The sequence below is a fragment of the Sceloporus occidentalis genome, unplaced genomic scaffold (genome assembly GCF_023333645.1).
Source record: "Sceloporus occidentalis isolate IW3139 unplaced genomic scaffold, rSceOcc1.0.p SCAF_5, whole genome shotgun sequence".
NCBI classification, from domain to species: domain Eukaryota; kingdom Metazoa; phylum Chordata; class Lepidosauria; order Squamata; family Phrynosomatidae; genus Sceloporus; species Sceloporus occidentalis.
In genome coordinates this window covers 119,795,648-119,818,116 of record NW_028316985.1, presented here as the reverse complement: position 1 = coordinate 119,818,116, position 22,469 = coordinate 119,795,648, and the positions used below count along the sequence as shown (strand labels likewise).

General features: G+C 41.5%; 1 protein-coding gene across 2 annotated transcripts in view; it reads right to left on the bottom strand.

The window, feature by feature from the left end:
* The window catches only part of LOC149312751 (putative tRNA methyltransferase 9B), a 33,041-nt gene extending 12,129 nt beyond the window's left edge, over nucleotides 1-20,912 (bottom strand). For both annotated transcript variants that reach the window (XM_089525290.1, XM_089525289.1), the window contains exon 1: nucleotides 20,742-20,912. The gene's annotated coding sequence lies outside the window, so the exon portion shown is untranslated. The remainder of the gene's footprint in view (nucleotides 1-20,741) is intronic.
* Nucleotides 20,913-22,469: the final 1,557 nt, after the last annotated feature.

The window sequence follows — 22,469 nt, the reverse complement described above, 5'->3', positions numbered from 1 at the left end:
GGCACTTTCCAGCCACCCACCTCTTTAGACAGCAGAGGAAAAGACTTTCCATGTGAAGTGATGAATGAATGTGGAGTACCTATGCATGAAGGGAAGCCCTGGTTCCATCAGGGCACATCAATACACATGCAGAGCCAATGTTGTCCTATCTCTCTCCAAGAGGAATCTGATTAGTCAATGGTAGAAAGAGAATATTGACACAGGCAGACTTTTGCTTTTATCCAGCAGAACTCTCCTTACATTCTTCTTTCTCAAGGAATATTCTTACAAACTTTTGTGTGTACAATACACATTACTGTCTTACTACTGAATTCTTCCTTGAAGGCCTCTGTATGTGACAGAAGACAGGAAAGAAGGTAGAAAGGAACAGGTCTTTTGTGTCATGCTGCAGCTCCTTGGAGAACACAGCACACATCTCTGCATGGAGCATGGAAGGTTTAGCTCTCACTCACACACTGGGATTTGAAGCAGGCAGAACTTTCTGACAGAACAATGCATGGAGACCTCCTATTGACCCCGTTCTCTCTACTGCGTCACAAACTTGGGGAAGGAGATTTGTATGTCTTGCCAGAGGACTCACAACATGTCATTCAAACACAAACACACAAAGCACAAATATAACAACAACAGTAATAATGCATTCCCTTTTAGTGACCTCAGGCTGATAGATTAGCATTATAATAGCATTCCATCATTAATCTGCTGTCAATTTCTTCCACTGTGGTTGTCCTTTCAGTAACTTCACAGTATCTTGTTCTAGTTGCCTAGCAAAACACACTGAGTCCTGTTTTCTTTTTCATCTCATGTCCAGGAACTCTGATTTGGTATGGGATTTATATTTGGCTTCTGCACCATATTTAAAGAGTTCTTAATGGGATATCTTTAGTCTGGCACATTAGCAAAAGCTAGACTTATCTGAAAGCCCCTACCAACAACGTTACCAGCAGCATAGCACACAATGCCACCACTGTGGAAAGTAGATGGGTAATTAGATCAGTGGGTGGGTGGGTGCATGGGTGGATAGATAGATAGACAGATGGATGGACGGACGGATGGATGGACAGACAGACGGATAGACAGACAGATCCAGAAAATTATTATCCTCAAAACTCTGCCATGTAATATGGGTGGATGAGGATTATTATAATTTAAGCAAGCTGTTGAAAAAGAGAAAAGATCCTTCAGTGAACACATCAGAGAAACTAAAGAAAAATACTGATAAATGTACAGTTAGTCCACCACATTCACAGGGGTTAAGGCAGGGGTTCCCAACCTGGGGGTTGCGACCCCTTTGGGGGTCGATTGATCCTTCCTCGGGGGTCACTAGGTTGGGACTTGCCACTCCCGCTCCTCCTCCTCTCCTCCTCCAAGCGGCCAGGCCTCCTCTGGCCTGCCACCACCACTGCCGCCTCCTCCTCCTTGCGGCTGCCGCCGCTATCACACAAGGCTGGATCTGCTGCTACCACCTCCTCCCCCTTCTCCTCCTCCCCCATCCGGTTTCCACCACCGCTGCTACCATGCAGGGCTGCCACTTCCGTCGCCACCGCCAGCACCACTGTTATTGTGGTGGCGGCAGCAGCAGACCAGGGGAGGCCTGGTCGATGTTGGAGGAGGAAAAGGAGGAGGGGTGAGGAAGAGGAGGAGGAAGAGCTTCCACTGGCCTTTGCGGCTGGAAGTCCCAACTCTTCTTCCAGCCTGCGGCCTCCCTGATTGGTTGGGAGGCCGAGAAGGGACGGGACCTCCGTCCACAAAGACCGCTGGAACTTGTAGGCAGCCTGAAGTCCCGCCGGGTGAGACTTACAGCCACAAGGGGGTCACAGCCCAACAAAGGTTGGGAACCGCTGGGTTAAGGGAACAAGACCCCCGTGAATGTGGAAAAACCATGAATAACCCCCCCCCCCTCCTCACATAAGCCAGTTAAAGGAAGGGCTGGGCAGGAAAGAGGATCAGAAGCACATTTTTTTCCCATACTCTCTTTAACTAGCTCCCCACCCTTTCTCATCTGGATCACTGCCTTTCCCAGGCAACAATCCAGCCAGGAAAGCGGGGGAGCCTCCACCCTCCATGACCCTTTCCCAGCTGGATTGTTGCCTGGGCTGCCCAGCTGCCAAATTGCTGCCTGTTGGCTTCTGGGCTTATTCTTCCAAAAACCCAGGAGGGAAGAAGAGGAGGAATGCCCGCACTGGCAGATGTGAGCTCACAAATAATCAAAGCCGCAAGTGTCAAAGCCACGAACATGGAGGGCCAACTGTATAATATACTGATCATTGAAGAAATAAAAGAAACAAAAGATGGTATAAAAATAAGGAAAAATCACACTGAAGCATGGCAAAAAAATGTAAGAGCAGTGAAGGTAAAATAGAGAAAGGAACATTTCAGGATTTATATTTGTGGCTCAAGAACAGGCACTTCAAACAGAAAGCATCAAGGCAAATATTGGAAAAAAAATAACTATGGATATTATGGATAGTTGTCTATGCAAAGAAAAAGATGAAACTGTTGACCGGCATATCAGCTTGTACAACAAATGTACTGAATATAACAAAGTATATGGTAAAGTATTAGCAATGATACATTGGAATCTATGAAAAAAATGTTTTATTTGTTTATTAATTTTCACATATAAATCAACAGAAATATATAACAGAAAAGACAAAAACATATTTACACCCCTAGCCAAACCTCTAACATATTCCCTCCACTCCAATAAACACATACAACAAAAAACAACACATTGAATTTTTAAAAAAGGATTTCCTGCTAATTGTTTGGTGAGTGTGTGTGTGCAAATATATTGTTCAGTCACTTTCCTATTTAACTTAAATATCCAAATTATTATGTTCTTCTACTCCCAGATATATAAAAACTGTTAAATTTTAAAATCTGCCAATGTTATCATTTTACTTCTTTCTTATATATTTCAAATACAAATTCCACACATCAACAAATTTGTCTACTGACTCTTCTCTTAGCAATGTAGTAGTTAATCCCTCTCAACAAACTCAAATATCTTCACAATCTGATCTCCCACTGATGGAATATCCATATTTTTCCATTTTTGTGTGTATAATAATCTTGCTACTGTAATAAAATATTGAAATAACTTTTCATATGGTCCCAATATCTTATCTTCATCTATCCAACCCAAAAGGACACAATGTTATCTTGAGCAATTTTATCTTCCTATTTTTCCAACTCAGTTTTCAACAATATATTATACATTTTCTTAATCAAGTGCTCATCATTACAACTCAAACTGACTTTCTATGCCAGAAACCATAAGTCTCTTTTTTCAAACATTTGTTTATATGTGTACGAATGCACATTAATCCCTTTAAATCTATATTGATCATTTAGATAGTCCTTATATAACAGTCACTGTTCTTTTTTTACTTTTATCACTTTAATCAGATTTCAATAATGCTTCTTGCACAGATACCCATAATGGCATTTTAGGGCACAACTTGGATCTATATTTATGGATTTCCAAATAATATTGTTCAAAATGGTCAGCTCAAGGTGATTCCTTTTCTCCCATCTTCATGCTATTCTTCACCATCTGTCAGCCAGCCTAGAGCCTAGGAGCAGCACCCACCTTACATTATTCAAAGTTGTATGTAGGGGGGGAGCTTAAAATGGCCCTGGGCTGTATCTTCCCCTCCCCTGTTCCAATGCCACAATAAAACCTTAAATCACTATCACTGTTGCTCACTTATTTAGCAATTTTTTAAAGCTTCCTGAATCTCCTTTTAAATTTCATATCCAGTTCATTTCCTCTGTTATTACATTCAGATACTCCTTAAGACTGTGGGCAGGGCTCACCCTATTTCAAATTTTTATACTTCATGTGGTAGCTTTAGCGTGTTGTTGTAAAAAAAAATAATGTGTTGTTAACAGTCCATTCCATTCAAGCAGAAATCCGTTGCTTGAGTGCACATGGATTTTTAAGAACATAATTCAACTACAATCTCTCCCACATGGCAATGTTTCTTTCCTTGTTTATTCAAAATCATTCTGTCAAAAGGAAAGTGGTTTCCAGCCTATCTGGGAAGAGGGAACATATGAGGCAGAATGAATACTGCAACTTTGGTGAGCATTTTCTATGAGATGAGCCATTAGTCCTTAACATTCAGCACAAACACATCCTTCTTTGTCCACTTAAAGTCTAACTAATAATAATAATAATAATAAATTTTATTGGTATACCATTTTTCCAAAGATCAAAACAGTTTACAGACTACTAAAATTGTTACAGACCATCTTTATAAAAAATAGATAAAATCCAAGAATATAATTATACAAAACACAATCATTCACAGGGTAAGGCAGAGAATCAAGAACACTCAACTTCATTCCTGTGGGGGGAAGGCTTGACAAAAAAGAAAGGTTTTAAGCCTCTTTTTAAATGTTTTTGGGGGTCGTTGAGACAGAGCTCCTCGGGAAGACTATTCCAAATCTGCGGGGCCCCCACTGAAAAGGCCATCTGGGATGTGGAAACATATTTGGAGGATGGAGTTTCCAACAGATTCTTCCCAGATGTTCTGAGCGTGCGCGGCGGATTATATGGGGAGATGTGGTCCCTCAAGTAACTTGGGCCCAAGCCATGTAGGGCTTTATAAGTAATAACCAACACCTTGTATTGCGCTCGGAAGCGAATGGGCAGCCAGTGAAGATCTTTCAAGATAGGTGTTATATGGTCAAACCTGGATGCGCCGGTGACCAGTCTGGCTGCCATGTTTTGTACTAACTGAAGCTTCCGGGCATGATACATGGGTAGCCCCATGTAGAGCGCATTGCAGAAATGTAAGCGAGAGGTTACCAGTGCATATATCACAGTTTCAAGGTCCCTTTGGCCCAGTTAGGGTCACAGTTGGCGTATCAACCGAAGTTGATAGCAAGCACTTCTGACCGTCACATCTACTTGAGATGTCAACTACAGGGACGAGTCCAGAAGTACTCCTAAACTGCGAACTTCTGCTTCAGGGTAAGTGTAACCCCATTTAGGACAGGTGGATAAATTTCCTTCCCCGGGCCTAGGGAACCTATCACCAGTACTTCCATTTTCTCTGGATTCAGACTGAGTTTGTTTTCCCTCATCCAGCCCGTTACCGATTCCAGGCAGGCATTCAGAGGAGAGACGCCATCCATAGTCACTGCATCAGTCGGAGGCACAGAGAAGCATATTTGGGTGTCATCAGCGTACTGATAACACCGCGCCCCGTGTTTCTGGATGATCTCTCCCAGCAGTTTCATGTAAATGTTAAACAAAGTGGGGGACAAAATAGCTCCCTGAGGGACACCAGATGTTAGTTCCCTCTTAGAGGAGCAAGTGTCCCCCAACTGCACCATCTGGAATCTGCCCGAGAGGTAGGATCGGAACCACTGGAGTGCAGTGCCCCCGATGCCCAACTCCCTCAGGCGTTCCAGAAGGATACCGTGGTCAATGGTATCGAAAGCCGCTGAGATGTCCAAGAGCACCAACAGGGTCACACTTCCCCAGTTGATGCCCAGACGGAGATCATCGACTAAGGCGACCATGGCAGTCTCAACTCCATATCCCGCTCTGAAGCCAGTTTGAAATGGGTCCAGATAATTGGTTTCATCCAAAACTGCTTGGAGTTGGAAGGCAGCCGCTCTCTCAATCACCTTACCCAAAAATGGCAATAATGAGACCGGTCTGTAGTTGTTCCTTATCAGGAGGTCCAGGGAGGGTTTTTTGAGCAACCGTTTGACTGTTGCTTGTTTTAAACTAGATGGAAATTTTCCCTCCCTGAAAGATGCATTGATTATGCATTGTAATAATAAGATTACAGCATCACCACCCTGAACGGCCAGCCACGAAGGACAGGGATCGGGAGAGCACATCATCCTCCTAACACTTCCAAGAAGCTTGTCCACTTCATCGGTATTAACAAACTCAAAATGATCCAGTTTAATAGAGTCCACGGATGCTCTGGACGCCTCTGCTATTGTTCCTGTTGAAATGCCCACGTCGAGATCAGCCCTTATCTGAGAGATTTTATCTGTGAAAAAGTTGTTAAAGTCATCACAGCAGGCCTTAGTTGGTTCTAAAATAGGGTTCAGGGCGGGAGGAAGCTGAGTCAGCTCCCTAACCACCCTGAACAGCTCTGCTGGACATGACTCTGCAGACGCAATACGCACAGCATAGAACAAGCGCTGGTGTCTCCGCCAGCTACACTCTAGTCGTTGCGCGGCCCACTTCATTTCCTGGAGATCTTCAGGATTTTTTATTAGAAGCAGGCCAGAAAGGACACTTAGGAGCGATACTGTATATAGCCCTGGAAAGGTCATTATTCCAGAGCTAAAACTACCTTTTAGCTCTTCCTCCAGAACCTGAGGGGAGTGTGTGTGTGTGTTCATTAAGTTTCTTTTTTAAAAATTGAAATATCAGTTATCTAGAACAGGGGTAGGCAACCTGCGGCCCGTGGGCCGGATGCGGCCCGGCAAGGCCTTGGGACCGGCCCCAGCCCGGTCCTGCCGCCGATTGCCACCGGAGCCTTTGGCCTCTCGCGTGAGGGCATGGGGCCTTTGGCCTATCAGGAGGAGGTGGGCAAGGGGAGGCAAGCAGCAGGCAAGGGGGGCAATTGTCTATAGAAGCCTCCGAAACATGCATTTATATGAACATTTTTTAAAAAATCAGCATTTTTTTTGCGTGTCCTCCATTTTTTTTTAAAAAAAAGTGTCCTCCATTTGAAAATTTTGTCCCACATTTGTCCCAGTTTATTTATTTATTTAATTCTTTTAAAAAAATATTTAATTATTTATTTTTTGGCTTCGGCCCCCCAGTTGTCTGAGGGACAGTAACCTGGCCCCCGACTCAAAAAGGTTGCCTACCCCTGACCTAGAAGAAAACATTCTGCCATTCCCAGTGCCATTCTAAGAAGCAGCAAAGAGTAACCTGAGTTGCTCAAATTAATAACAATGTGCTGTCCTTTCATAGCACTCAAAATCTGCTGCCTGAGGCAACCATCTCATTCTGTCTAATGGTAGGACTGGACCTGACCTTTTCCCACTGCCATTAAAATCTATGTAATTTTTGATTAAGCATAAAAGATACCATTTCTTTCTCCATATATAAATAATACACATACTCTAAAGAGGAAATTATAATTGTAACTATTTATATAATGCCTCTGAATTACATGGCACTTTACACAAGATCCTCTCTGCTTTATTATTTCTTGTCCATCTAACGTAGACAGTGAATTCCATGACTGCGTCAGTTGCTTTTACACAGAGTAGCAATTACAAAACATAAAAGTCTTAGAATGCACAGAATAGTCACAGGGACAGAAAATAGTAGCTACAACTGAAGCAGCTGGTGTAAACAAGAAAGACGAGACAGTCAGACTTAGGTCCGATGCAGCTGCGGGTGAGTTGAGTCAAAGGCAATCGGTTGCTCAGACATGAGGATGATCAAGAACTGTAGTCCAATACTTCTGAAAGACAACAGATTGGGGAAGGCTAATATTATTTAGATGTTGGTGTGGGAAACAATTGCATTGCAGAATAGCAGGTTAAAAAGAGGCTGTTCTCTTCCAACTGAATCTGTTGTTTTACCTTCCCATCAGTCACTTTCCATTACTCATCATAAAAACAGCTTCCTTTTTTATAAATAAAAATTTCCAATTTTTCTTTCTTTAATGACTGGCAGATTTGTCTATACCATGCTCTCTCATTATAGGATCAGCTGCTCTCAGTGTATCTATGTTGTTACTACATTGTTGTATCTATGACATCTATGACAGCTCCATCCTACAGAAGCCTGTAGTTTGGTGTGATATTAAAAAAAATTCTGCTAGAGAACTCTAGTGCATATCCTGAAGTACACCACTAGAGTTCTTGAGCAGAGATTTCTGAACAAATTATGAACCCCAAGATTCCACAGAATGCAGCCATCATGGTTAAAAACAGTATCAGACTGTTATGTGTGTAGTTAAGATACACTCTAAGTATAGGAGTCTAAAGACCACACCAGCATGTTCCCCATATAGGCCTGCACTGTTTTTCAAGTGCTCAGATACTGATAAGTTTCCAAATTTCAGGCCCTGGACCATCTTCTCCAATTCTCAGGAAGAGAGGGGGAGGAATCTCAGAGTGAGAACACTACCTTGAAAAACTTGTGTTTGTACAGTCAGCCCTCCTTATGCACTGATTTTTTTTATCCACGGATTCAAGCATCCACAGCTTGAAAATACTTAAAAATATACAAATTCCCATAGGCAAACCTTGATTTTACCCTTTTACATAAGGGACACCATTTTACTATGCCACTGTATTTAATGGGACTTGGGCATCCACAGATTTTGGTATCCCCAGGGGGTCCTGGAACCAAACCCCAACAGATACTAAGGGCCCTCTGTATATTTTCCTCATTTGCCCGACCTGGTCTTTTTTATTTGAATGGCTTGCTCCATGCAGCTGTGGATGATGCTTAAGATATTGTGCTGAATTATATCACCTGTTGTAAAATCTCCAGAGTCTGCCACTATGGTATCACAAAAGTTTGTCCCAAGGTTTTGGCCTTGAAATCTCAGATCTTGGAACAGGCCTGGTCTGGCAATTCTAAGTATGGCTACCTTCAGACCCATCCCACATTCTTGTGCCAGTCTACAGTCTCACAGCTTTCTCAAACATTAACTCAGCATTCCTATATCCATTCTGCTTTGCTCCAGCTGTAGGACTGCCTGTCTTTCCCTCACAAAATGCTATGCCTTTAAAAGGTCATGACTACAGAAAGAATTTTTTTTAACTCTGTTTTCCCCATCATGCTATCCATTATGCTAGGAAAACCTTGGGCAGCTTTATTCTTTCCAGTCATTATTCACCTTTTGAAAATAAATGAGCCCTGTGTTGGAAGGAAGGGTAATCCTTCCCCAGCAAACCAAAATAGGAAGATTTTTAATTGAAATTAAAACTGAAACTTCAAGAGGAATTTTAACAACAAGCAATACTAGAACTATTCTCTATCAAAAATCTATCTGTGCTAAAACATTTAAAACTATAGTATGAACTGAATTATTGATAGACTTCTATAATGTGGGGATTATAGTTGGTGCTTTTTTTAAGCTTCCTGTTCACAGCAAGATTAAAAGTACTTTGATGTTACCAGGCTAATTAAAAGAGTATTTGCTGCCACTGACTTTTTAATGTGAATGAATATATTATCTACTGTGGATGATTCACACACTGAAGTATCCAGCACAGCTTCCAAGCTATTCTGTTGTTTTAGATTAGATTTTATTATCTAACCAACTAAAACACTATTAAATATTAACAAAATAGCAATGAATTTGGTTCATTATCAATTAATTATTCAACATTTCCTTGGTACATTATATATAATAACAATGCTTACCAAGTTTGATATACAATTTTGGAATGAGGACTGGTTGAATTGAAGACTAGAAGAGACATTGGTGAGGGAGTTCAGCTGCCTCTCCTGGTTCAAGTATACAACGTTGGAAAAGTCCTTTTCAGCTGCATCCACACTGCAGAAATAATCCAGGTTGGCACCACTTTAACTCCATTGCTCCATGCTATGGAACTCTGGGAATTTTAATTTTGTGAGACATTTAACCTTCTCTGTCAGAGAGCTCTGTTGCCACAAACTACAAATCCCAGTATTCCATAGCATGGAGCCATGGACATTAAAGCAGTGTCTACCTGAATGATTTCTGCAGTACAGATGCAGCCTTCCTTGTCAGTGTGACTGAAAATTCCGGTTTATGGCTAAAGCAAGGGAGTCTTGTGACACCTTAAAGACAGACAATTATATTATTGTATAAGCTTTTACAGACTGAGCCCATTAGGTGGACAAAAGTTGAATTGAGAGACTTTGGGAAACTATAAACATGAAAGTAAAAAGAAAATTAAAAGTAGAAGGTATGGATGGCAAGGCTCATATTAATGGTGGCCATTTGTGGAAAGCACTGTCGATGACAGCAGGGACATACTAGCATTCACAGTTAAAATGTAGGCTGCTGTCACACCACAGAATTAATGGAGTTTGACACCAATTTAAGTGCCATGGCTCAATGTGCCATGGCTCAATGCTGTGGAATCCTAGGATTTGTAATCTGTAATTACAAATCCCAGAATCCCACAGCATTGAGCCATGACAGTTAAACTGAATCTGTACTGTAGAAAAAATGCAGTTTGACACCACTTTAACTGCCATGGCTCCATCCTACAGAATCCTGTGATTTGTAGTTTTGTCAGGCATCAGCATTCTTTGGCCAAGAAGGCTTGCAAACCTACAAATCCCAGTATTCCATAGCATGGAGCTACAACACTTAAAGTGTTGTCAAGCTGCATTATTCTTACACTGTAGATGCACCCATAGTCTGGAATCAGCTGTCGCCCACTGATGAATTAAATGATTGATTTTAGACAGGCATAACAAGTAGTGTTCTGCCATTTCCTCTTCTGGTTCTTTCCTATAACAAACTATTTCCAGGTACCACTTTAGCCCTGATGGGTAAATCCTTAAGTCTTTGGATGAGATTCTGCATTGCAGCATGGCTCTACCTGTGTACATCCTTTATCCCTCCCTCAGCAACTTTCAAGCTGCTGTTTATACCTGTGTGTGTGTGTGTTTGGGGGGGGGGGGGGGGAAGGGGAGATAGAATAATAAAATCATAGGGTTGGAAGAGACTACAAGGCCATCCAGTCCAACCCCTGCCATACAGGAACACACAATCAAAGCCCCAACAGATGGCCATCTACCTCTGTTTAAAAAGTCCCAAAGAGAGAGACTCCACCACAACTCTGAGGCAACACATTCCACTGGCAAACAGCTCTTACTATCAGGAATGTTGAGGTGGAATCCCTTTTCCTGTGGTTTGTATCCATTGCTCTGGGTCCTAATCTCTGGAGTAGCAGAAAACAAGGTATCATCTTCAATATGACATCCCTTCAAATATTTAAACAGGGCTATCATATCACCTCTTAATTTTCTCTTCTCCAGGGTAAACATACCCAGCTCCCACTTTTCATAGGGGATGGTTTCCAGATCCTTCACCAGTGTAGTCATCCTTCTCTGGACATGCTCCAGCTTGACAACATCCTTTCTGAATTGTGGTGCCCAGACCTGGACACAGTATTCCAGGTGAGGCCTGACTGAAGCAGAATAGAGTGGCACTATTACTTCCCTTCATCTAGACACCAAACCCCTATTGATGCAGCCTAGAAATGCATTGGCTTTCTTAGCTGCCTCATCACATTGCTGGCTCATGTTCAGACTGTAGTCCACAAAGACTCCTAGATCTCTTTTACATGTACTGTTGTTAAGCCAGATGTCACCCATCCTATATCTGGGCATTTCTTTATTACTGCCAAAGTGCAGTACCTTACATTTCTCCATGTTGAAATTCATTTTATTAGTTTTGGCCCAGCTTTCTAATCTATTAAGGTCATTTTTAATTTTGATCCTGTCCTCTGGATTATTAGCTACTCTTCCTGATTTGGCATCATCTGCAGATCTGATAAGCATACCCTCTATTTCTTCATCCAAGTCATCGATAAAGATGTTTAATAGCACTGGGCCCAGGACACAACCCTGTGGTACCCCACTGGTCACTGCTCTCCAGGATGAAGAAGAGCCATTGCTGAGCACCCTTTGGGTCCGGCTGGTCAACCAATTACAAATCCACCTAACAGTTGCATTGTCAACCACATTTTACTAGCTTGTTTGCAAGAATATCATGGAGTGACCTTGTCAAAAGCCTTACTAAAATCAAGGTATGCTGCATCTACAGCATTCCTTTCATCTGCCAAGCTAGTAATTTTATCAAAAAAGAGAGATATTATTAGTCTGGCATGACTTGTTTTTGAGAAACCCATGTTGACTTTTTGTGATTATGGCATTCCCTTCTAAATACTCACACTCACTGTTTAATAAGCTGCTCTAGAATCTTTCCTGGTATTGATGTCAGGCTAAATGGGCAATAATTTTTGGGATCCTCTTTTTTCCCCTTCATCAAGATATTTGCCCTCCTCCAGTCTGCTGGAACTACTCTTGTTCTCCATAAATTCTCAAATATTTTTGCCAGTGGCTCTGAGATTACTTCTACCAGTTCCTTTAATACCCTTGGATGTAATCCATCTGTTCCTGGAGACTTGAATTCATTTAGATTAACCAGGTACTCCTGTACTACCTCTTTACTGATTCTGTGCTGCATTTCACCTACTGCATCCTCTCCTCTGTTTTCCTCAGGCTTACCACTCTCTTCCTTTTGTGAGAAGATTGAGGCAAAGAAGGTGTTGAGTAGTTCTGCCTTTTCTCTGTCCCCAGTAACATTTCAACATTTACTCCACACAATGGCCCTACCATTTCCTCCTCCTTCATTTTGCTACAGCCATAACGATAAAAGCCCTTTTACTGTTCTTAACCTCTCTAGCAGGAGATTCATACCTTAAAGTTACAGCTGGAAACAACTGTCTCTTTGGGTAGAAGAAACAAAGGTACATTTGTAGATGGAGTGCACATTCCCTTTTCTTCCCCCAGGATCCCAGTTTCCACATCTTGAAGGTGTGGATTGTAATTCCTCCCTCCCCTTCTTACTATTCAGAAGCAGCAGCCCTTTCCAGGAACTGACAACTGCCTGGGGAAAAGGTTTGAAGATGGAGCACAAGGGCAAGAGAATGCCCCCGCTCCCCGCCATGCCCTGCTCAAAAAGAGACATAGGCATGTAGCTAACAAGATGCTGGCTTTCATTTAAGGAGTCTGAACAGACAGTTGTAATTGCATGGTTTAGCTGCAGACAATGGATTTCTAGCGTGTTCTGAGTAGAATACAAAAGTAGTTGAGTATGCATATCGATCAGCAGGTTTCACATGTAAGGTTCCTGCATGGCAGGGGGGTAGATTGGACGGCCCTTGTGGTCTCTTCCAACTCTATGATTCTATGTCTATTATGAGGCGGAACAGAAAACTGAACTTATCCAAGCTCAGGTTTATTTTTTTTAATTTATATTATATTAATTTTAGAAAAATAAGTTTTGAAACATAATAATGAAATCTTAAAAAGTCACATCTTCAACACAGTACTAACTAAAAAAGGATAGGTATATATGTCTGCATATACATCCCTATATATACATAAAGACATTGTTAAATTATTTACAACATGCAACAAAACTTATAATATTTGCAACTTTCTGTCATTTCTCATTAGCTGAGAGAGATAATTGTTATCCTTTGTGCACCTCTCTTATATTAACATTTACAACTACCCATCCTAATATCAAATACTTTGCATTTTTCTTAATCTGTTAATTTTCCATAAAATAAAACAAAAGATTGTTACCATGTACTATTACTAAATATGCATTCTCTTGTTTGTCATCTAACTAATGTATATTGTATTATAGCTATACATACTTTATTTTTTATTTTCAAACTAAATATTCGCATAAAAGGTTTTGTCAATGCTTATCATATTTTGTGTCTTCTATTTTGCCTTTAACACTTTTGTTTCACCTTTTCCTTTTCATATTTTTTCTAATGGAAGCCATTCCTTTTTTATTTTATTTACTGGCTTATTTTTAATTAGAAGAGTCATAAAATCCAATTCTCTCATGTCTAGAATTTTTAATTTCCATTCAAATATTGTTGGTGCTTCTTCCAGTTTCCATTATTATTATTATTATTATTATTATTATTATTATTATTTTGCTATTACTAGCCTCACGGCCATTACCAAATATAGCAAAATTCTCCAAAAAGTATTTTCGTCTTTCTTTTGAAGTACTGAAGTTATATTGAGCAAATATAAGTCTGGAGATAGTGGAAATTGGACATTTAATTCTTCTTGAATTGTCACGTGCATTTTTATAATGAGATGAAATAATGAGGTTTATAATGAGATGAAAGCTTACTGACATCCTGGTTGAAATTCAAGCGCCTCTTGTCCATGAATGCAGATCATAAGAATGTCACCAATGTGTTTCAAAGAGAAGAGAGCCCTTGGGGGACAGGAACTGAGAAATCATTGGTCATGGGGATTCATGGAAAAGTTGGCATATTGTACAGCCAGGAAATACATATTGCAGTGTCACTGATTCAACAATATACATTCTCTCCAAAGATTAAATAATCCTGCATACGTACAAATTTAAGGTATAGCTGGTTACAGCACATCAGGTATCTACTGGAGTTTGGTTCCAAGACTAGCCCCACCCACTGTGGGTGCCAAAATACATGGATGCTCAAATCCTATTATATACAATGGTGTCATAAAATAATGTTCCTTATATAAAATGGCAAAATCAAGATTTGCTTTGGAGGGGAGGGATTGGAATATTTTCAAACTGTGGATGGATGTGGAGGGCCAAGTGTTCGTTCCTAATGGCTTATAGTCCATCTTTGTGGAGGATGGTAATGTAAAAAAAGCCTTCACATCCACAATAGTGAGGATAACGTTTTCAGGAAGACCATCAATAGTTTTCTTAGGAAGTGATAGCTTATATGTAACTTGTAGCATGCTTTTTTAGCAATTCAATCAGACAGTAAGGGTGGGATACTTTCAGAATGAGACCCAACACTCCTCATTATAGACTCTGTAATAACTATGTCTTTCCCCTCCCTTCCACCAATCCATCTGTTCTCTTTGTACAAAAACAGAAGACAAGGGCCAGAAAGAGCTTTGGACATCCAATACAAAAATATGCTGTGCCAGCAAGACAGGGGGAGAGGAGATAAATACAGAGTGGTGCATGGCTCTTACTTAACATCTCTCCCTACACAAAGGGGCACTGAGTTCAAACTGAAATGTAGAGAAACCTATCTTACAGTATATTTTTAGACACTTATTTAGGGGACAAAGGATTAGAGAAGAAAGGGATTTTCACTAAGGGATTACTAAGTAGCCATATTAGTTAGTCCCTTTGGTATCCACAGTGTTATCTAAGCACACCAAATATTAACCCATACTAATAGCTAGCAAACCACTGGAGTTGGGTCACCAATGGCTATTACTGCATGTCACAACACAAGAATAATAGGTATATCAGCCTTGGCATCTAAACTTTAGATGGTCTTCTGGCAGGATTCAAATATAATCCAATATGCTGATTTGTACTAATCTAGTACTAATTCTTTGTCAGTTTTATGATTTTAATAATCAAGTACAGCAATTACAATAATGCTTTCTTCCACATAGCTAATATGCAACAACTTTACTTAGCTTAACAGCTTTAATGTCATTATTTGTCTAATGAGCTCTGTACCACAAAAAGGTAATCAGGGGCTTCTCACAGTATGTTTTGAACTGGTTTGCAAACCAGTTTAAAAGGGGGTTGTTCACGCTTGTGCTGGTTTTCCCTGATCCGAATTTTTTTTTTTGGGGGGGGGGGGCGCAAATCCCCCATAATCCAGTTCTTTTGAAACCAAGGCATTTGCCATGTCTTTTCAAAAGAACCAGGTTATTTTAGGCAGCCACCAACGGGAATGTGCTGCCGATCTCATTTGGGGCACCCAGGAGGGAGGGGCAATGGGCAGAGGGTGGGCAGAAGGATAGAACATATCCATCCCACAGGTCTTGGCAAACCACCATTGTTTTCCCCCTCTTGGGCTCTAGTTCTGTGGGCAAAGATACCACCTGTTTAAATCCTGTGAATTCAAATTTCCCACGCTGTCAGGTGTTCTTTTTATATCACCATGCAGTTGTTTTCCACTTCTACTGGTGAATTGATTCCCTTTTCTCTGTTGACCAGAGGTCAGGGAAGTCGGGAGGGAGGGTTCTTTAGGGGACATGGTGCAGTGTGTGTTGTTTTAAAAAAAAAAAAAAAAAAACCTGACACTTTCTGCACACTGTTGCATTTGTGTGGCTTCACGGGGGGGGGGGGGGGTGTTGTAGGTGCCATGGGGAATTTTTCCCTGGCATGCATGGATCCAGGGGTGCCATAGGGATTCTTTCCTGGCATGTATAGAGCCAAGGGTGCCATGGGGGATACTTCCCTGGCATGCATGGATCCAGGGGTGCCATGGGGATTCATGTCACCAACAATGACAGCAGATGCAGAATGATGCAGAAGTACGTCATTTGATTGACAGTTTTAAAAAACCAAAAATGATCAAACATGTTCCATTTTAAATCCTGTCTGCCCCAAAAGATGTCTTGCCTGAAATACGTCTATCACAACTAATTTTATATTGCTGTTGTTTTTATTTTTATTTTATTTTTAAGGGAGGAAGGGGGGTTGGGGGTAGGGGATTATGTAGAACTGGTTTTATATGTGTTGTGTATTTTATTGTTACTTTTGTGCTATTGTAACCCACCTCGATCTGAAGGGAGAGGCGGGATATAAATAAAAATGAATTATTATTATTTTTAAATTGATAATAATGGTAGTATGAATGTCCACAGTGTTAAATTGCAACAGAGAGATTCGATCAGAGCAAATGTAGTGGGAATTTCGATATGGAACTGCAACATTGATTCTGCTCAGATCTCCTCGCTACAAAAACACTAGTGTGAATGTGCCCAGGGAATACTTACTTTTTAGCTACTCCCCCCACCCCAAAATTTCAAGAGCCAATTGCTTAACAGCCACCAATATTAGCTCTTCATGCATTGGAGACAGATTTTACTACATTAAATAATCACACAAAAGCACAGAATTCGGAAATTGTTTCAGTGCAAATAATCAACTGATCCTTTGAGATATTTTATCAACATAGAACATAAGCAATCATAAGAACATTTTGATGTTTTTCATGCTAGGCTATCAAAAGATTTTGCAAAACTGGATCTCTCCCCCTTCCCCCCCCCCCCACCTTTTAAACATCTATTTTGGAATCCTGATTCATGCATTCCAAGTCACAGTCATATGCCTAATTCGCATTGCTACCAGGCAAAGGTGAAATAAGGATGAGTCAAGCAGATTTTTTCCTCATGCCTTTGTTCTTAGCCTTTGTAGCAATACTGAAGTTATTCTGTTCACCTCTTTCTTTCCAAACTGGAAAAGAATGAATGACCTAATTCGTTAAGCTATGTAAAGACGTTTTACATGGCTTAACAAAGAGTGAAAAAGGGTCCTTTTGCAGTCAGTTGGCTTGTACATTTCTATTACATAATCTCACAAGCATGTAAAGATAGAAGATAATTGGACAAGGGGAACACATGCATGCCATAGATAAGGGTGGAAAAACCTACATGTATTTTGTAAGTAGGCACAGCATGTTAGTGCAAAACAGCAAAAACCTAAACATGATGGTCTAACAGGTTTAAAATTAAGTACAGTACATAAAGTTAATCAAGCAGAAAGGCAATGCCCAATGCCCAAATTACACTCACTAGACAAAACGCTAGAAGGAAGGAACAATTTATTTTTGAGCACCTGCAGAGAAATCTGTTACACAGTTTTCTGTATATGTTCAATACACTGAGAGAGGATAAAGAAGTTGCTTTCAAAAAATTAGAAGGCTAGAAATGTAAAGAAGATGTTGGCAACATCCTAAGAATCAGGCTTATTCCATATGTGGAATTAAGTCTTCCTAATTATTATACTGTTTGAATATATACCCTTTCCTATGAACTGATCAGACTTCCGGACCCTTCCCACTGAAATAATAAAAAAGAGTTATACAAATCCAGTCAACAGTTTAACAGTTAATTAGCAATAGCAGCTTCATTTATGTACCACTTCATATTGAACTAATTACTCAAAGTCTACCATAAATCCAAACAAGGATCCATGACCATTCCCTAAATACTCTCCTGAATAGGAAGACTTTCCCCAGTCCTAGTAGTATACATACAGTACTTCCCAAGCTTCTATATGGAGAAAGGTTCACCAATGGATTCTACCAATGAAGAAGCCCTAATTCTTGCAATCATACCACGGAACTAGATGCTCAGAAGATGTACAAACTAAGAAAATTGCACAGGTTTTCCCTCCATGCTAAATTAATCCTAACTATACATATAAATATAAAACATATATTTTATATAGGATAATATAAAGTTATAAAACATATGAAACTTTTATAAAACATGTAAACTAAACGTATAAATGCATGGTGTAAGATGGTGAAGAAAGAAAAAGCACATCAGAGAAAGCAAAATATTACATCCACAAGAAAAGTAATTTACAGTTAAATTTTTATTTGAGTTTACCAGAAGTGGAAGGGGAGAGAAGTGCATCCATTTGGACATTAAGGAAAAAGACTTTGTACTAAAAAAATATATATTTAAAATAAATACTTGGATAATATATTATAATAAGATGCAGCAAATGTATTATACTGAGGGCTGTTACACTGTGTTATTTACTAGCTATTACGGTTTGTGTAAAATATTTTTTTAAAGTGCTATAGAACTAATTTAAATGTCATGTTTGATAAATATAATTACACATTTAAAAGTCATTAATTTTTCCCTCCATGCTAAAGTTATCCTAATGTCGAACCTTAGCATCATGATGTAATTAAATGCTGCCATTCTGTGGCACACATTTTCATTATATAACTGTGCATTGTTTCCAGTTTCTACTGCCACAGGCTTATTGTTCTACATTAATACATTTGCTTCCACACCCCTGATAATCCCTTGCCACACCTAATAAGCTTTAGGAAGGTCTCTTTCCCCAGAACAAAACTGCCATAAAACAAATTTAAAATAAAGCAGGGGTGGGTGGGGGAGAAACAGTATGAAAAACACTGGGCTATTGAGGAAATGGATAAACAAAGATGCAGTTCAAGAGGGCAGCATATGGTTGCAATGTTGCATGGAAAGAAAAGGTAGACGGTGCACAGATATGCAAACACAAGGTGGAGACTAGCAACAGAAGGAGAAACAAGCAAAGCATCACCTGGCCACCTGCCACTCCTGGCAATCTGAACACAAACACACACACACACACACACACACACAAAGATTACTATCACATTACTGTCTGGAAATGGCATCCCACCAATAAACTACGGAGGGAATATTTACAGTAAAGTCATTCTATCAGGTTTTTCCAGGTGCATCAGATTTATGTTTCTTTGGTACATCTAATGCCACCATATTGATGTCCTATGCTCAAAACCGATGATTATCCTGTGAATAAACTGCAATTACCTTTCACACTGTAGCAATTGCGCAAATGAAGCGAATTCGCGAATGAAGAGAAAAAGAAGGAGAAGCTTGTCTGAACAAAACATATCCTCCCCAGTATACCATCTTTACTAAGGCCTGAAAAAACATGCAGGCATCTAACATCTCTGATTGTTTTTTCTCTCTCCTGTTCGCTTTGTAACATCTTGCCTGACGAAGAAGCCGATGGAGCTTCGAAAGCTTGCCATATTGTGCATTTCGGTTGGCCCGTAACGGTATCCCTGATGGATTTTGGTTTGCACTTGTTCAATGGCCAACGCAGCTATCCCTGAATGTTTGCTGGATCATGCCTCTTTCTTATTGGATTAATAGCGGATTGCATGTGACACCGTGTGAAATCCAATTGCGCAATTATGCTTCATTTGCACAATAAACCCGAGATCTATCCTTAGAAAGGTCCAATTTTCCCTGTGTGATAAACTTGGGCTGCATCCACATTGGAGAAATAACCTGATTTGGCACCACTTTACCTGCCCTGGCTCAAGGCTGTGGAATTCTGGGAGTTGGAGTTTGTTGTGGGGCCCAACTCCCAGAATTCCACAGCCTTGAGTCAGGGCAGGTAAAGCGGAGCCAAACCAGGTTATTTCTCCAGCCTGAAGAACCGGCCACCTCGCCCACGTTGTTTCCAGGAGCAGAGCTATTTTAAGATTCTTTGCAGAACACAAAACATCAGCTCAAGGGGGGAAGGAGGAGGAGCAGGGAGCAATGAGCTCCATTCAAAAGAAGTCAAGAGGAGGAAGCAGGCTTGGGAAAGAAGGACTTGTAAAAAGCCATGCAACAACACACAAAAGAGGCGAGGGAAGGCATTTAAAAACCAGCATCTACAAGGAAACTGGGTTCGGTTTGGTTTTAAAGCCCAAGCATGGCCTCACAACTAAGCATTTGGATCTGCAAGCTGTCAGGGTCCATCCCCAGCAGAAGCCTCAGCCATCCTTTCAGCCCTGCTTCCCTTTCTCCCAAGTTGGCACCCAAGGCGGCTCGCTCTCTCTCTCTCTCTCTCTCTATATATATATATATATATATATATATAATTATATATATATATATATATATACACACATACACATATATAATATGTGTGTGTATATATATATATATATATATTGTGTGGGTTTCAACTTTGAGAAAGGAGGGATAATACATACATTCTGTATGTGTGTGTGTATATATATATATATATATATATCTGTGTGTGTGTATATATATATATATACACACACACACATACACACACACACACATATACACATTCTCTCTCTCTCCCTCTCTGTACATATATATACATACATACATCATACACACACACACATAGCTATATAGATATAAATATTGTGAGCCGCCTTGGCTCCCAACTTGGGAGAAAGGCGGGATAAAAATTAAATGAAACTAATAAATAAGCAAAACAATCCGGTTTGGTCCCGCTTTAAGAGCCGATGGCTGAGTGCCCTGGGGATGGTGGGGACACCCTCAGGGCGGTGCAAGCGGTGCCGAAGCGGATGGTGCCCGCAGTGCGGATGCAGCCGAGGAAGACGAGGCGTCTTTGCCCAGCCTCCAGCGGCACGGGCGGACTCCAAAGGAGCCCCCAGCCCCCGAGCCCCCGCCTCCCCCGGGTTACCTGCCTCGGCCAGAATGAAGAGGAGGAGGCAGGGAGGCAGGGCAGGAGCAGCCTCAGCCTCGCTCCGCTGGGCGCCTCAGCAGCAGCAGCAGCCCTCCGGCCCTGAGCCCCGGCAGCAGCCTCCGAAGATGCATCCTCCTCCTCCTCCTCCTTCCCCTGAGTCTGAGTGGAGAGAGAACGAGGAGGAGGAGGACGGAGGAGAGGAGAGGAGAGGAGGGAGGGAGAGAGAGAGACCCAGGAAGGGAGGAAGGGAAAGGGAAGGAAGGAAGGAAAAGGAAGGAAGGAAAGGGAGGGAGGGAGGAAAGCAAGGAGCCTCCCTGCAGCGCGAGAAGGGCGCGAGGCACGCGCCAGGAGTGCTAAGAATGCCAATGGAGTGGGCAGCCTCTGGGCTTCAGGGCGGGACTCTTTCTTTCTTTCATTCTTTCTCTCTCTCTCTCTCTCTTTCTCTCTGTGGAGGCTGAAGGAGGGAGGGAGGGAGGGCAAGCAGGGAAAGAAGCCAAGCACCTCACACTCAAGGGAAAAGAAAATAAATACCAAGGAGCAAGAGCAAGTCTATGCCGCTTATCACTCCCTAAGTCAGGGATGGTGGTGAGCCATTTAGGGACTGAGTGCCCAAATTAATCATAAGCAATAATAATAATAATATTCTTATATTCCATATTTCTCCCAGTAGAGGGACTCAAGGCGGCAGAAAGCCAAATCAAAATAGCAATAGCAAGTCCATTTCTATGCTGCTTAATGCACTTAAGTCAGGGATGGCAAACCTTTTAGGGACTGAGTGCCCAAATTATTTATTAATTATTATTATTATTATTATTATTATTATTTTCTTCTACCCAGCCTTTCTCCCAATAGCGCATCGGTTCTCAACCTGTGGGGTCGTGACCCCTTTGGGGGTTGAATGACCCTTTCATGGGGGTCGCCTAAGACCGTTGGAAAACACATATTTCGGATGGTCTTAGGAACCGAGACGCCACAATTTTATGGTTGGGGGTCACCACAACATGAGGAACTGTATTAAAGGGTCATGGCATTAGGAAGATTGGGAACCACTGCAATAGCGGGACTCAAGGTGGCGGAAAGCCAAACTCAAAGGCTTTCCAGCACTGGTTGTTATCCAGTGCCAGGGGTGGGACTTTTGAAGGGGAGGACCAGGACTTCCAGGGCAGAACTAACATCTTCTGGGGCAGGACTTCTTCACCCCCCCCCCCCCCACACACACACACCCTCCCCAGCCGCTCCAGAGTCATCTGAAGGCCCTGGACAGCCAAGAAGAGGAGGGACAGGCATGCACCTACTCCTCCTTTTCCCCACCCTCTGCGTGCCCAGAAAAATGGCTTCACATGCCATCTCTGGCACACATGCCATAGGTTTGCCACCACAGCCTTAAGTGGTTTACAACATGCAAGCCAATTGCCCCCAACAAGCTGGGTATTCATTTTAGCTAATTATGGAAGGATGGAAGACTAAGTCAACCCTGGAGCCCAGCCTGGGATCGAACTCACAACCTTGTGGCTGTGAATGGCTGCAGTACCGGCATTTAACCACTGCACCACCAGGGCTCCTAAATTACCTTGCACCGTGTGCCTTGAAGTCATTTCCGACTTATGGCAACCCTATGGCAAGGCTATTGTGGGGGGAGGGGGGGCAAGTTTCTTCAGAGGGGGTTTTGCCATTACTGAGGCTTCCTTGCTTTTCCTGGCAGTAAGAGGTGCTTGACAGTGGAAT